This window comes from Dermacentor silvarum, chromosome 1, assembly GCF_013339745.2.
Source record: "Dermacentor silvarum isolate Dsil-2018 chromosome 1, BIME_Dsil_1.4, whole genome shotgun sequence".
Classification (NCBI taxonomy): domain Eukaryota; kingdom Metazoa; phylum Arthropoda; class Arachnida; order Ixodida; family Ixodidae; genus Dermacentor; species Dermacentor silvarum.
The window spans coordinates 321,053,227-321,070,835 of NC_051154.1; the positions used below are offsets into that span (position 1 = coordinate 321,053,227).

The window sequence follows — 17,609 nt, forward strand, 5'->3', positions numbered from 1 at the left end:
GATCTCCATGCGGTCATGCGGCTGAACGAAACGCACATTTGTCACACAGTTTCCACAATTCTTCGTAAGCCTAACTTAATCGTGACAGAAAGTGCGCCAACCCCACAATGAAGCATTCGCATTCGCATTTTACAAATGTTAGTACTTGCTTAATTTTGATTATGAACTGTTAACGTATGCCATGAAAACACGTGGACACCTCCGCGCGCAAGGGTATTCATATGCTATCGCCGAGTGATTCGAATGCCGCAGTTTTGTCTTTGTATTGCACTTTGTGGATTTCCAGGGTGAGGTTGCAACTAGTACATGGTAATCTATCTCTATAATTGTGCCATACAGCGTTTATGCTTTGACCTCATCTTCCTTCGACATTCCCGCGAAGAGCTGCGGCGAACTGTGTCCATATATTTCTCGAATTTCTCATTTATACCGTTTTGCGCATACCATTCCACAGATGGAGAAGGACTTGGTTCGTCGGCTGTGCCAATCAATCGCGTGCCACGGTCCACCAAGCTGAACATGGAGGACCTCGTTGAGAAGGTATGAGTTTTTGACTTGGTATGTAGTTTTCATGAAAGTATGTAGGGGGTTTTGAACTGAGACGACACGCAACATCTTTTATAATGACGTCCTCAAAGAAATGTAATACGACCGCATCAATGATTTAGAGGAGCTGTGGGAGAGATCGCTCCTAGACCGTTTTAAATTGCCGCGCCCCCAGCGACAACGAGTCACGAGCGAAGCGGACCTATGAGAGCTGCCCCTTAAGTGATGTACGCGCGGGCACGGACGGTCTGGAGGCGAGCACTCGATCTTTAGAGGAGGAAGGGAGCGCGCCTCCAGACCGGCCGTGGCGCGGGAAACTGGTACCATGCGGACCCGTTCAACCGCTATTTTCGCAATCGTAGTATCGTCTGCTCGCGTCAGCTTTCTCTCGCGCTTGTTTTGGTTGGCTTTTCAAGAGAGATCTCCATGCGGTCATGCGGCTGAACGAAACGCACATTTGTCACACAGTTTCCACAATTCTTCGTAAGCCTAACTTAATCGTGACAGAAAGTGCGCCAACCCCACAATGAAGCATTCGCATTCGCATTTTACAAATGTTAGTACTTGCTTAATTTTGATTATGAACTGTTAACGTATGCCATGAAAACACGTGGACACCTCCGCGCGCAAGGGTATTCATATGCTATCGCCGAGTGGATTCGAATGCCGCAGTTTTGTCTTTGTATTGCACTTTGTGGATTTCCAGGGTGAGGTTGCAACTAGTACATGGTAATCTATCTCTATAATTGTGCCATACAGCGTTTATGGTTTGACCTCCTCTTCTTCGACATTCCCGCGAAGAGCTGCGGCGAACTGTGTCCATATATTTCTCGAATTTCTCATTTATACCGTATTGCGCATACCATTCCACAGATGGAGAAGGACTTGGTTCGTCGGCTGTGGCAATCACGCGCGTGCGACGGTCCACCAAGCTAAACATGGAGGACCTCGTTGAGAAGGTATGAGTTTTTGACTTGGTATGTAGTTTTCATGAAAGTATGTAGGGGGTTTTGAACTGAGACGACACGCAACATCTTTTATAATGACGTCCTCAAAGAAATGTAATACGACCGCATCAATGATTTAGAGGAGCTGTGGGAGAGATCGCTCCTAGACCGTTTTAAATTGCCGCGCCCCCAGCGACAACGAGTCACGAGCGAAGCGGACCTATGAGAGCTGCCCCTTAAGTGATGTACGCGCGGGCAGGGACGGTCTGGAGGCGAGCACTCGGATCTTTAGAGGAGGAAGGGAGCGCGCCTCCAGACCGGCCGTGGCGCGGGAAACTGGTACCATGCGGACCCGTTCAACCGCTATTTTCGCAATCGTAGGATCGTCTGCTCGCGTCAGCTTTCTCTCGCGCTTGTTTTGGTTGGCTTTTCAAGCGAGATCTCCATGCGGTCATGCGGCTGAACGAAACGCACATTTGTCACACAGTTGCCACAATTCTTCGTAAGCTTAACTTAATCGTGACAGAAAGTGCGCCAACCCCGCAACTGAAGCTTTCGCATTCGCATTTTACAAATGGTAGTACTTGCTTAATTTTGATTATGAACTGTTAACGTATGCCAAGAAAACACGTGGACACCTCCGCGCGCAATGGTATTCGTATGCTATCGCCGAGTGGATTCGAATGCCGCAGTTTCGTCTTTGTATTGCACTTTGTGGACTTCCAGGGTGAGGTTGCAACTAGTACATGCTAATCTATCTCTATAATTGTGCCATACAGCGTTTATGCTTTGACCTCATCTTCCTCGACATTCCCGCGAAGAGCTGCGGCGAACTGTGTCCATATATTTCTCGAATTTCTCATTTATACCGTATTGCGCATACCATTCCACAGATGGAGAAGGACTTGGTTCGTCGGCTGTGGCAATCACTCGCGTGCGACGGTCCACCAAGCTGAACATGGAGGACCTCGTTGAGAAGGTATGAGTTTTTGACTTGGTATGTAGTTTTCATGAAAGTATGTAGGGGGTTTTGAACTGAGACGACACGCAACATCTTTTATAATGACGTCCTCAAAGAAATGTAATACGACCGCATCAATGATTTAGAGGAGCTGTGGGAGAGATCGCTCCTAGACCGTTTTAAATTGCCGCGCCCCCAGCGACAACGAGTCACGAGCGAAGCGGACCTATGAGAGCTGCCCCTTAAGTGATGTACGCGCGGGCACGGACGGTCTGGAGGCGAGCACTCGGATCTTTAGAGGAGGAAGGGAGCGCGCCTCCAGACCGGCCGTGGCGCGGGAAACTGGTACCATGCGGACCCGTTCAACCGCTATTTTCGCAATCGTAGGATCGTCTGCTCGCGTCAGCTTTCTCTCGCGCTTGTTTTGGTTGGCTTTTCAAGCGAGATCTCCATGCGGTCATGCGGCTTAACGAAACGCACATTTGTCACACAGTTGCCACAATTCTTCGTAAGCTTCACTTAATCGTGACAGACAGTGCGCCAACCCCGCAGTGAAGCTTTCCCATTCGCATTTTACAAATGGTAGTACTTGCTTAATTTTGATTATGAACTGTTAACGTATGCCAAGAAAACACGTGGACACCTCCGCGCGCAATGGTATTCGTATGCTATCGCCGAGTGGATTCGAATGCCGCAGTTTCGTCTTTGTATTGCACTTTGTGGACTTCCAGGGTGAGGTTGCAACTAGTACATGCTAATCTATCTCTATAATTGTGCCATACAGCGTTTATGCTTTGACCTCATCTTCCTCGACATTCCCGCGAAGAGCTGCGGCGAACTGTGTCCATATATTTCTCGAATTTCTCATTTATACCGTATTGCGCATACCATTCCACAGATGGAGAAGGACTTGGTTCGTCGGCTGTGGCAATCATTCGCGTGCCACGGTCCACCAAGCTGAACATGGAGGACCTCGTTGAGAAGGTATGAGTTTTTGACTTGGTATGTAGCTTTTATGAACGTATGTAGGGGGTTTTGAACTGAGACGACACGCAACATCTTTTATAATGACGTCCTCAAAGAAATGTAATACGACCGCATCAATGATTTAGAGGAGCTGTGGGAGAGATTGCTCCTAGACCGATTTAAATTGCCGCGCCCCCGGCGACAACGAGTCACGAGCGAAGCGGACCTATGAGAGCTGCCCCTTAAGTGATGTACGCGCGGGCACGGACGGTCTGGAGGCGAGCACTCGATCTTTAGAGGAGGAAGGGAGCGCGCCTCCAGACCGGCCGTGGCGCGGGAAACTGGTACCATGCGGACCCGTTCAACCGCTATTTTCGCAATCGTAGTATCGTCTGCTCGCGTCAGCTTTCTCTCGCGCTTGTTTTGGTTGGCTTTTCAAGAGAGATCTCCATGCGGTCATGCGGCTGAACGAAACGCACATTTGTCACACAGTTGCCACAATTCTTCGTAAGCCTAACTTAATCGTGACAGAAAGTGCGCCAACCCCGCAATGAAGCTTTCGCATTCGCATTTTACAAATGGTAGTACTTGCTTAATTTTGATTATGAACTGTTAACGTATGCCAAGAAAACACGTGGACACCTCCGCGCGCAATGGTATTCGTATGCTATCGCCGAGTGGATTCGAATGCCGCAGTTTCGTCTTTGTATTGCACTTTGTGGACTTCCAGGGTGAGGTTGCAACTAGTACATGCTAATCTATCTCTATAATTGTGCCATACAGCGTTTATGCTTTGACCTCATCTTCCTCGACATTCCCGCGAAGAGCTGCGGCGAACTGTGTCCATATATTTCTCGAATTTCTCATTTATACCGTATTGCGCATACCATTCCACAGATGGAGAAGGACTTGGTTCGTCGGCTGTGGCAATCACTCGCGTGCGACGGTCCACCAAGCTGAACATGGAGGACCTCGTTGAGAAGGTATGAGTTTTTGACTTGGTATGTAGTTTTCATGAAAGTATGTAGGGGGTTTTGAACTGAGACGACACGCAACATCTTTTATAATGACGTCCTCAAAGAAATGTAATACGACCGCATCAATGATTTAGAGGAGCTGTGGGAGAGATCGCTCCTAGACCGTTTTAAATTGCCGCGCCCCCAGCGACAACGAGTCACGAGCGAAGCGGACCTATGAGAGCTGCCCCTTAAGTGATGTACGCGCGGGCACGGACGGTCTGGAGGCGAGCACTCGGATCTTTAGAGGAGGAAGGGAGCGCGCCTCCAGACCGGCCGTGGCGCGGGAAACTGGTACCATGCGGACCCGTTCAACCGCTATTTTCGCAATCGTAGGATCGTCTGCTCGCGTCAGCTTTCTCTCGCGCTTGTTTTGGTTGGCTTTTCAAGCGAGATCTCCATGCGGTCATGCGGCTGAACGAAACGCACATTTGTCACACAGTTGCCACAATTCTTCGTAAGCTTAACTTAATCGTGACAGACAGTGCGCCAAACCCGCAACGAAGCTTTCGCATTCGCATTTTACAAATGGTAGTACTTGCTTAATTTTGATTATGAACTGTTAACGTATGCCAAGAAAACACGTGGACACCTCCGCGCGCAATGGTATTCGTATGCTATCGCCGAGTGGATTCGAATGCCGCAGTTTCGTCTTTGTATTGCACTTTGTGGACTTCCAGGGTGAGGTTGCAACTAGTACATGCTAATCCTATCTCTATAATTGTGCCATACAGCGTTTATGCTTTGACCTCATCTTCCTCGACATTCCCGCGAAGAGCTAGCGGCGAACTGTGTCCATATATTTCTCGAATTTCTCATTTATACCGTATTGCGCATACCATTCCACAGATGGAGAAGGACTTGGTTCGTCGGCTGTGGCAATCATTCGCGTGCCACGGTCCACCAAGCTGAACATGGAGGACCTCGTTGAGAAGGTATGAGTTTTTGACTTGGTATGTACTTTTTGAAGGTATGTAGGGGGTTTTGAACGGAGACGACACGCTACATCTTTTATAATGACGTCCTCAAAGAAATGTAATACGACCGCATCAATGATTTAGAGGAGCTGTGGGAGAGATCCCTCCTAGACCGATTCAAATTGCCGCGCCCCCGGCGACAACGAGTCACGAGCGAAGCGGACCTATGAGAGCTGCCCCTTAAGTGATGTACGCGCGGGCACGGACGGTCTGGAGGCGAGCACTCGATCTTTAGAGGAGGAAGGGAGCGCTCCTCCAGACCGGCCGTGGCGCGGGAAACTGGTACCATGCGGACCCGTTCAACCGCTTTTTTCGCAATCGTAGTATCGTCTGCTCGCGTCAGCTTTCTCTCGCGCTTGTTTTGGTTGGCTTTTCAAGAGAGATCTTCATGCGGTCATGTGGCTGAACGAAACGCACATTTGTCACACAGTTGCCACAATTCTTCGTAAGCTTAACTTAATCGTGACAGAAAGTGCGCCAACCCCGCAATGAAGCTTTCGCATTCGCATTTTACAAATGGTAGTACTTGCTTAATTTTGATTATGAACTGTTAACGTATGCCAAGAAAACACGTGGACACCTCCGCGCGCAATGGTATTCGTATGCTATCGCCGAGTGGATTCGAATGCCGCAGTTTCGTCTTTGTATTGCACTTTGTGGACTTCCAGGGTGAGGTTGCAACTAGTACATGCTAATCTATCTCTATAATTGTGCCATACAGCGTTTATGCTTTGACCTCATCTTCCTCGACATTCCCGCGAAGAGCTGCGGCGAACTGTGTCCATATATTTCTCGAATTTCTCATTTATACCGTATTGCGCATACCATTCCACAGATGGAGAAGGACTTGGTTCGTCGGCTGTGGCAATCACTCGCGTGCGACGGTCCACCAAGCTGAACATGGAGGACCTCGTTGAGAAGGTATGAGTTTTTGACTTGGTATGTAGTTTTCATGAAAGTATGTAGGGGGTTTTGAACTGAGACGACACGCAACATCTTTTATAATGACGTCCTCAAAGAAATGTAATACGACCGCATCAATGACTTAGAGGAGCTGTGGGAGAGATCGCTCCTAGACCGTTTTAAATTGCCGCGCCCCCGGCGACAACGAGTCACGAGCGAAGCGGACCAATGAGAGCTGCCCCTTAAGTGATGTACGCGCGGGCACGGACGGTCTGGAGGCGAGCACTCGATCTTTAGAGGAGGAAGGGAGCGCGCCTCCAGACCGGCCGTGGCGCGGGAAACTGGTACCATGCGGACCCGTTCAACCGCTATTTTCGCAATCGTAGTATCGTCTGCTCGCGTCAGCTTTCTCTCGCGCTTGTTTTGGTTGGCTTTTCAAGAGAGATCTCCATGCGGTCATGCGGCTGAACGAAACGCACATTTGTCACACAGTTGCCACAATTCTTCGTAAGCGTAACTTAATCGTGACAGAAAGTGCGCCAACCCCGCAATGAAGCTTTCGCATTCGCATTTTACAAATGGTAGTACATGCTTAATTTTGATTATGAACTGTTAACGTATGCCAAGGAAACACGTGGACACCTCCGCGCGCAATGGTATTCGTATGCTATCGGCGAGTGGATTCGAATGCCGCAGTTTTGTCTTTGTATTGCACTTTGTGGACTTCCATGGTGAGGTTGCAACTAGTACATGCTAATCTGTCTATAATTGTGCCATACAGCGTTTATGCTTTGACCTCAACTTCCTCGACATTCCCGCGAAGAGCTGCGGCGAACTGTGCCCATATATTTCTCGAATTTCTCATTTATACCGTATTGCGCATACCATTCCACAGATGGAGAGGGACTTGGTTCGTCGGCTGTGGCAATCAGTCGCGTGCCACGGTCCACCAAGCTGAACATGGAGGACCTCGTTGAGAAGGTATGAGTTTTTGACTTGGTATGTAGTTTTTATGAAGGTATGTAGGGGGTTTTGAACTGAGACGACACGCAACATCTTTTATAATGACGTCCTCAAAGAAATGTAATACGACCGCGTCAATGATTTAGAGGAGCTGTGGGAGAGATCGCTCCTAGACCGTTTTAAATTGCCGCGCCCCGGGCGACAACGAGTCACGAGCGAAGCGGACCTATGAGAGCTGCCCCTTAAGTGATGTACGCGCGGTCACGGACGGTCTGGAGGCGAGCACTCGGATCTTTAGAGGAGGAATGGAGCGCGCCTCCAGACCGGCAGTGGCGCGAGAAACTGGTACCATGCGGACCCGTTCCACCGCTATTTTCGCAATCGTAGTATCGTCTGCTCGCGTCAGCTTTCTCTCGCGCTTGCTTTGGTTGGCTTTTCAAGAGAGATCTTCATGCGGTCATGTGGCTGAACGAAACGCACATTTTCCACGCAGTTGCCATAATTCGTCAAAAACTTAATCGTGACAAAAAGTGCGCCAGCCTTGGAATCAGGCTTTCGCCTTCACGTTTGACATGCATGTAGCACTTGCCTAATTTTAATGAACTGTTAAATTATGTTCCTAAAACTGAAAGTTGTTCCAAAGTATCCTCAGAGAAATGAAGAATAGTCATTGCAACTTACCAAACGTGCCTCGAAAGAAAAGCACTACTCTCAAAGAAAACACGACTGGTCACGAACTCGTGGAGAAGCATCGCTCATCAACGTCGCTCATCAATTTTCTATAGAAAACAATAATATACTTAGTAGTGAATCGTACAACATAATTTAGATGAAGGAAAAAAGAAAACAACATATTATCGCTAAAGGAACCATGATTACAAAATACTAAGGAACTGAAGCAGCAAGTTGAAGAATACGATTTATTACTAGGATGTACGATAGCACGATTTGCCATAAAGGAGGTATATTTTTGGGGAGAGGAAAATGAATGTGCTATATCTAAAACAAGAACTGAACACTTTAGGTAGCGACGAGATGTATTTCAGTATTGAGATGATTCCAACATTATATGCTTCAAAAAAAAAAAGCTCGCGAGAGTTGCAACTTACGTCGTTTGAATGTAGAAGTATCTGTTAGCACGAAAGCTCTGCGGATTGCCATCTTTTTTCTAAGGTTTTGAGGTATAGGACATTTTATTTTACGAACATTGCAAATAGTCTAAATTATCATTTCAGTGCTCCGTAACCACGCACTTTCACACAATGTCAAGCAGGTTATTCTCGATTCCATGAAAGCCAATTGCTGGGAATGGACAAAACATTTCATGGTGCTCAAGAGTTTCGATATTCTTTCCTGTATATGTATGTATGTATATGTATGTATGTATGTATGTATGTATCTATAGGGCAAACTCCATGTCTTCTAAGCACGGCAAGCTTTATGAAGGCGCAGTACTTCACATTTAATGGTAGCACCATGCTGTCACCCTACGTTGTACTAAAAGGCTAACTTTGAGGCGGCTGTTGATAAAAACTGCTGTTGTTAATTTACAGGCATAGTATACGGAATGGCGAAATCTCTAGTACTTGTGCAAACTCATGCTAGTGTATGTGAATGCGCTAGCTTGCAATAGTGAATGCCATAATAGTGTATGTGAATACACATGTATTTATTCAAGTTCACACGAACTCACGCAGCGTTCATCACTCCCCTGGTGGCTGAATAGTGACCCATGCAGGCATTGCGTCCAAACGAGCAGTGCCAAATCTGCTGTCAAGTTCCTGGAATGAAACACGAGCATAGTGTCGAAAGGCCACACACTTCATCGTCGTCATTTTTACGTAGATTAATCCACGGACGGAGATGTACACAGCACACTGGCTGTGGCAATCGGTCGCGTGCGATGCCGTTGAGTGGTCACTTGGTGGTGCCGGCTTCTCGGTTGTCACCACCATTGAACAAAGCATCGATTATGAGGTGACGAGACTTTCACTGTCACTTTCTGAGTGAGTTCGTGCCTTACACATAGTATCCTTACATGCCGATAGTGTACTAGCATGCGGGCTTCGAACTATGTGAACAATATTTTAGGGGAAAAAGAATAATCAATATTATTCACTACGATTATAAGCCAGCCTAAGATTTCTGCATTACCGTGACCTGAAGAATTACTGACACAAAATTCGAAATCGAAATAACTTGTGAGATCAATTGAGGTGGACACACACACATCGTCTACAAAATTTGAGCGGCGAATATAGCTTAGAACATATGTAAAATCAATCTTAAAGTACGTTCGGGCAGCCAACCGCAAAGCCCAGCAGCTCGCGATATTGACATCAAGCAGGGATTGTAAAGAAACGAGTAAATGGTACTTCACGAGTTTCCGCTGCCGTCGGGACGGGACCAACAAGCAAATTTCTCGCAACTCCCATCTTTCGTGCGCTTTTTTTTCTTTCTTGGTCGAGACGCTGGCCACTTTCGCCGCTGACGGGCACTGACCCGCTTAATTCAGAATTATTTTTCCAAATATTTTCTAAAATTAATAACTGTTGTAAAATGCGGTATCAAACCACCGCCTCATGTGCGTGCTGTCAATGCGCCAAGTTTGTTTTCTATGTTCGCATCCAGATTGCCTCTTTCATCCTGGTTACCGACCACCAGCCGCTTTTAGAACTGCTGAAACCCGACCGCCAGACGCCTCCCATGGCCGCAGCTCGCATCCAACGCTGGGCCCTCTATCTAGGAGGCTACCGTTACAAGCTCGAATATGCTCCAGGAAGGCTGCTACTGAATGCGGATGCAATGAGCAGACTGCCGCTGCGGTGCTCCGATCTCGTTACGCAACTTGACACTGATAAGGACGTATTGTCTTTGAAAGCCTTCGATGAAGGGATAGTCACAATACGCGAGCTGAAGGAGCTGACCGCCAATGACTCAACCTTAGCTCGCGTAAAGCGAAACTGTAGCACGGGTTAGCGAAAGGCGCAGAACGGCTTAAACCTTCCTTAGTGCCCTTTGCTGATCGCAAGTTGGCGCTATCTCTGGCACACGACCTCGTCTACTGGGGACATCGTGTTGTCATACCTGTTGCAGCACGGAAGCGCTTGTTACAATTATTACATGAAACACATCAGGGGTCCTCGGCAATGAAAACAGTTGCATGGTCCTTGTTTTGGTGGCCAGGAATAGACCGCGAAATAGTTCAGGGCAGCGCAATGTAACAATTGCACTGACACTTTGCCTATGCCGCCCGCCGCCCCACCATTAAATTGGGCGCAAACGCAGGAGAGATGGTCGCGGGTTCACGTCAACTTTGCAGGGCCAATACGTGGTTCTCGTGGTAGTTGATTCCCACACTAAGTGTATAAAAGCGGGGCCACTGAATCAGGCTACTTCGGCAACCGCCATTGACTGCCTGCAGTATATATTTAGCTGTTTCGGGGTACCAAGAACCCTCGTATCCGACAATGGAACGCAGTTCACCAGCCAGGAATTTGCAATGTTTGCTGACAGTAACAACATTACGCACCTAAGAACCGCGCCCTATCATCCGGAGTCAAATGGAGCGGCGGAGAGGACAATCAAGGACGGTCTCCGGAAGATGAGAGACTGAAAGCTGGAGCATAACCTTATGCGTTTGCTGCTCAATTACAGGAGGACTCCCCAGAAAACTGGAAAGTTCCCATTGGGAATGCTGCTGGGGTACCAGATACGATCGCATCTGTACACCTGCTTCCCTGCGGTGACTGTGTGTGATTCTAAAAAAGAAAACGACGAGTGGTTGCTTCCAATTGACTGCAGGGTACATGTCCGCAACTACGGGTCAAATGTTAAATGGATACCAGCACAGGTAACAGCGACATCGGGAGGACGGATGGTCACAGTGGAGACTCCTCAAGCAATCGTGCGGCGTCACATCGATCAAGTGCGTGGCCGTATTGGATCTTCTCAAGATGAACCACCGGGCGCCGCCCCAGGCACGACCAGCAGAGACATTATAGCGAGAGCACCGCCACTCTGCCAACAGCCATCCGCGAGCCCTGACGACGCGGGGGAATCTTCACCCCAAGAAGCGTTTCCAGACGTGGACCACCAGGCACTTGTTGTTCCAACACTCGTGGCATCCGGGGCAGACAAAGTAACCACACAACCTCTTCGACGCTCCACAAGATCACGCAAGCCAGTGCAGCGTTTTAAGAGGGAAGAAATGTTGTAAAATGTGGTATCAAACCACCGCGTCATGTGGGCGCTGTCAATGCGCATGCGCCAAGTTTGTTTTCTATGTTCGCTCTCCAGATACCCCCTTTCCCCTTTATATATGCGTGCAATAAACGCTTGTGCGTTGGTCTCGGCTAAACACTGGGTCGTCAACGTCTCCATTCTTGCATGACGGCAGCTAGGCTGCCGCTGCTTTGCTACAATAATAACTTTGAAGAAAATAGATCTCGCTGTTCGGTGAACTGTAATCGTGAGAGCACGTAAGGCTGACAAAGTTAATGTAATAATTTAAAGCTAACGACGATTTCTTAGAATGTTTACAAGAGTTCTTCAAAAGTTGTAGGCTCAAATTCAGGAACTATGCGCTTCATATTCCATCAGGCCTTGGCCTAAACGGACTATCAGGCATAAGCGTTATTTATTCTATGTGGTCACCATTTTTCTCCATCATGACGTGAAAGCTCTGCAACAACACACTTCCGCTCTTATAATTGCAGGATCTAGCAGAGCACTGGGTGAGCTGTCGTGCGCCATATTCTGCTGGCGACCAAGACATGGCACCTTCGTGGCGCATTCTACGAGTGCCTTGCGAGTCTTCCTGCCAACGCGTCATGAAGTCTGTGCGCCTCTTCATCTTTGGAATAGGCAAAGGTATACCATGCCAGCCAATTGCTGGGCCCGGACAGAACTTTCATCGTGCTCAAGAGTTCCGATATTTCACTTTAGATTGTATTAAATGCAGTTGCCAGATTGTATTTGATTGCCGAGATTGAGATTTGGAAACTTGATAGCTTTGTTTTTCTAAACTATGCACTTTTCAACAATGTTTATAAAAAATTCCAGGACTGAACTCGCTTCAACATTAACGTTTGGTATTTCATACTTAAGAAACAATGGCGCGAAATAACAGGCACGATACACAAAACACCAACGAGCGCAAACTATCAACACTAAGTGCATTCAAAGGCAGACTATATGCTGTCCAAATTTTGTCAAGGTCGTACAAAATTCACTAGCGACATCCCGTTGAGATAATTGAAGCGCTGTGGGCTATAGGGTCGCTTTCGTGAACTGTCCATCTTTCTCAAAATGACCACCTTTCATTTATTCGACTTATTCAATTAGATCTGTTCGATTAATCGTTTTCAAGAGTTTTGCAGGAGTTGCGCGAAAATTTTGAAATCGTTGGCGTGATTTTGCCTCGAAAGTGGACCGCGCAGCCGCGCATCGGCTCGCTTTGCTAGCGTGTTTACTCATTGCTACCAACGGTGTCGGCAAAAGTAATTGTATTGTCAGCTATGAACGAGAAAATTTGCAAAAGTTGGTTGTGTTGACAAATATAGGTGCTTTATTACGAGCTGCCGGCGGATCGCAAGGGCCGTCGGGCCCGCATCAGACGGCCAGCGAGCTAGGCCTGTACCGTTTCCCAGCGATCGACAGCTCGCCTGGCACGCATGCATGCTCGTTCGCTACCGTCGGCGTCCATAAGCGGCAGAAGTGGTTGCAGTTCGTGAGCGCTACTGGACGCTTAGAATAGACCCCATTGAAGCGCAGTGAGATTTGCTCACTTCATTGGAGGCGTGCCTAGCTTAGAGCCGTCCGATGATTTACCACCGAGACTGCATAGCCCCAAGCCTGATGCTGGGCCCATTTTTACCCCGCCTTGTGTCCTGCCCCAGAATAGGCTTCATTCCCAAAGCGCCCTAGCCGAATGGTTCGTACTACATGTAGCGGTGCGTATACGCGTATTATTATAGCTGTCTCTGGCCGCACTTTCCGAGTTGCTATTTTGTAGTGGATTGAATCAAGCCTAATACGGTGGCGACTTCCGCCTGGAGGAAAATAGTCGCCGCTGGACGACGAAAACGAGGACGGCGATGACGGCTACGACATCGCGAAGCACGTGCAGGCGTAGCCGACGAACTAGCAACACCAAGCTCGCGCGCCGGCTAGCCAGCGCACGTCACCGTTTTGTGCGATCACGTGCCCACTGTGTTTAAAATCCCTGTTTTCCCATCTCGTTGCTCGGTGCTCCAAATAATTACCTGTCACGCTCTGAAGCTAATGAGGTTTCGCGCCGTGATAACTGGGTCATTAGCTACTTATTACTGCATAAAACAAGATCGAACATTTTTGTGTCAGCACTCCTTTAATTACCTTCGCCCTAATCAACACCAAATACAGTAGGCTCCACTCTCTACCTTCATTATGTCACTTGGAACCCAACTTGGAGATATGGTCGGTTCACCCATATCTCCAAGTGGGTTAGACTCCCACCAAAGTTCCTGGGTTCGAGTGTCTGAATTAACTGTTCCTAATTAACTTTGCCCTAATTAAGACCAAAGGTTGTGGGTTTAACTTCCACCAAAGGTCGTGGGTCTGAGTGTCTTAATTAGCCATACCCTAATGAACTGTGCCTTTATTCACTCTGCCATAATTAACACCAAATGTCGTATGTTAGTTCTACTCCCACCAAAGTTCGTGGGTTTGAGTGCCCTAAATAACTATATCCTTAATAACTGTCCCTTAATTAGCTTCGCCTTGACGGCGTAACGCCGGACATCGGATATGTTTCGTCCTATGAGCCAACACACCAGCGGCAAAACGTGCGTGGAGCCGCGCCGGCGATAAAACGCAGCTACATTCTTGCCACCGTAACGAAGCTGCGGCAGGGCGGCCACACCAACCGGCGGCGCGCCGCTGCAGGAGCAGTGTTGCCAGGTCCGACGAGGCGGCGTAGCCAAAAGCTAGAGAAGTTGTAGCCTGAATGTAGCCAAAAACAAAAAAATCCATAAAATTTTGTACCCACATATAGCCATTTTTATTTGCAGTTTTATTTGTGCATTCATTTTCACATTCGACGACGGCAATCTTTTTTTGCACAAACCGTCGTAAAAAATGTCTATGCCGCCGTTACGGTCGGCCCTTGGCATCAACAACAGCGACATCATGCTTGCACAAAACACTTTTTGGTTGGGCCCGGAAGGTCTTACGTTTCAGCGAATCGCTGCAGAGGGCAAAATCAGTGCTATTATTTTATGACAGATACGAAATCAGTGCTTTTATTTTATGACAGATAGTACTAAGTTATAATTTTTAGCTCTTTACAGTAATATGAACTACTAAGTCTGCTTTTTAGCGGTCGTGAACGCAAAATAATGCTTAGCATCATCAATCTCTCACATTATCTCTGCCTACGGCGCAGAAGTTTAGCTGTCCAGCGATCTGCGACATGCTCAGTTTTTTTTTGTGAGCTAAAACAATTTCGCGCTATGATATCTCGTGTTCTTTGTCTCATCGTCCTCTTGTTTTTACGTTTTTTTTGTTTTTTTAATTAGCTTGGCCCGGGTTAGCTGGTACATGCTCTATATGTATACTGTCCATTTTCATCAACCTGGCCGCCATCTTAGGTCTCTAGCACGGCAAGAACAAGCGTTAAAATAAAGTGTCAGACAACAGATGCCACTCGCTGTCTGAATCGGTGTAAGTGAAGCTTTAAAATATAACTGAACAAAACAGCTGGTACATGCTCTGTTGTATACTGTCCATTTTCACGCCGACAGGACTGAACTCGCTCGTCAGAAAAGCACCCTACAAAGAAGACGCCTGTTACTGCCTCCTCACTCCGTAGAACATAAGTTTTTCTCCGGGCACTGACACTGTGCAAAGACTTTCGATGTCACTTTGGCCGCACGAGCTGCTTCGAGTTCGTCCTGTTTGCCTTGGACGTAGTCTTAATGTCCATGTGCCATGACACATAGCTGAGCATTTGCACGCACCAGCGCGCCATGCATTTTGGAGGCCACACGCATGCTTTGCAGAGGCGGCGCTAGATGGCGCCGACTGTTCTTAAGGAAGTGTAAAAGAGGAATCTCGCAGCAGTACACGCCTCATACGTAACTCGTTTTCATGTTGTCGCTATATTGATTCAATTCTAATGCATTCCCGTCAACAGTCATCACGACATGGGTTCTGGTGCAATTCCATGATCATTTCATATTGCTGAAACACTTTCTTTATCACTAATATATGAACGCCACTGTTTTAACAGACCACAAGCTACATCAGATGACATAGTGAGGATCTCTAGATTAATCTGCCCCACCTGGGGTCCGTAAACATTTACATAAATATAGATCCGCTCGAGTTTTCGAACCCGTAACTTGTACTAACAGAACGTCATGGTCACTGAGCTACTGCAGCTACTAAGCTCAACTCTGGCAAGATTTAACAGTTAAGGGCCCTCTCAATGCGATTAGCCTTCTTAGTATACTTACACACTTTTCAGTGTCTAAAACATTTTCGCACCAACTGGGGTCACTGGGTCGTCCATGGTCTAATGAATAGAGCATCGGGACCAGCTTGGGTTGCTGGGTCTATGCTATTCTAATATGAACCTCTTTGATGTCAACTTGGCTTTCTGGGTATGTGCCACTGGGTACGGGTGCTGCTCTTGAATGACAAACAATATTCTTTAAACTTTTTTGATGCGGGGTGGAATCGAAGTTAAGGCTACCTTGCTTAAACATATATTGACACACGCACCATGCACCGACTTCACGGTGACACTGCTATATGGCGCAGCATGTTCAGACAGAAGCGCGACAGAGGAGCCTGCCTGCATACACACCTCATAGATAACGCGTTTTGGCAGTGGCTATGCGATGTTGCTACATTGCTTCAATGCGAATCACATTAACGTCGACTTTCATCGCCAGGTGGGTTCTGCCGCGGTTTGGTTTAGTTACTTTTTGCAGTGACTCAGTGGTCAGACTACCTTTTGAACCCTCAAAGTTTCAAAAACTGCATATAAGTTCTGCAGCAATATGCAAGGTGGACAGGGTTTCATGAAGTAGAAAAAGCATTATTCAGCTGGGTGTAACACGAAAGCTTCAAGGGCAGCCCATGTGGGTTTCTCAAAGAAAATTTGTCCTGCTCCAATGAGATCTACTTAACCTTTTAACTCTCATGTTCTGTCTTAAAAAAGTGTACAGAATTTCACAATATTTTTATACCAGCAAATTACTGCGTATTACATCCAGGTTTGTACATTACGTCCAAAAGTGTAGCACGACCTAGCTTCTTTCTCTGGGTGCAGCGCCTTGCCTAGTAGACACAGTAGGCAGTCTCTCACACAGCTGGTGCAGGAAGAGGGAAGAACAGCATATATATTTGTGTGGAGGAGTTCAAACAAAAAACATTTTCTTAGTCGCATGGGTCGTAATGTTGCAAATTGTATTGATATAGTTCAGTGCGACCTTAGTGTACACGAAAAACAGCGCAGTGTTTGTCATCTCTATCAGTCCTTGTTCTTTCGCGCTGTACGTCGTTTTTTACCACCAATTTCCAACTAGCCCAAGCAACCACCCTCGCCCAATGTACAGCTGCAGCGGAAAAAGATTAGCACAAGTGAGTGATCAAACTATCAGATAAATTGCCACATGCGCAGCTGTTGTTCCCTGGCGCGGAAAACGAGAGTGCCAGGCACCCCCTCTCTGAAACATGAATCATGTGGCACTTCAGATGCCAGTGTGCACAGGAATGAGAACGCCGAGTACCGCAATTTTCCTGCTGCGGTCATCTCCCCTTATACTATTCTTTGTCTGCCGCAGCTGTACATTACCATCTTAATTGGGAGCTGCAATTGATCGTTAAATGAGAAATTATGGCGATCACCGACTTTTTTATGGAATAAAGAATTCATTCATGTGTCACAAGCAATGTTTTCGCATGCATGAAGAGCTAGACTGGCCATGTAATGCATAGCGCAGATACCGGTTCTTTGTTAGTTATAGAATGCATGCCAAGAGAAGGGAAGCACATTTGAGGACACCAGGGAATTATCAGGTGTGATGACATTGGGAAATTTGCAGGCATAAGATGGGGTCAACTGGCGCAAGACGGGTAATTTCAGAATGGGAAAGGCATTCATCCTGCATTGGACATAAATAGGCTGGTGACCATGGTATCTGCATTAATGTAACATCGCATAATGCCAACACATTTAGCATTAACACAAGTATCTGCATCAAAGAAGCTTCGCGTCTACCAATTCCCTAGTACGTGGCATTTTTAAAATTTCTCTTTTTTTTACTTTCACCTCCAGGTG

At 47.2% G+C, this 17,609-nt stretch overlaps 1 long non-coding RNA gene across 1 annotated transcript in view; it reads left to right on the top strand.

Moving 5' to 3' along the window:
• Window positions 1-7,276, top strand: part of LOC125942277 (uncharacterized) — a 53,242-nt gene extending 45,966 nt beyond the window's left edge. The window contains exon 3 of the long non-coding RNA XR_007464954.1: window positions 7,212-7,276. This is a non-coding gene — a long non-coding RNA (uncharacterized LOC125942277). The remainder of the gene's footprint in view (window positions 1-7,211) is intronic.
• The last annotated feature ends 10,333 nt before the right edge of the window (window positions 7,277-17,609 follow it).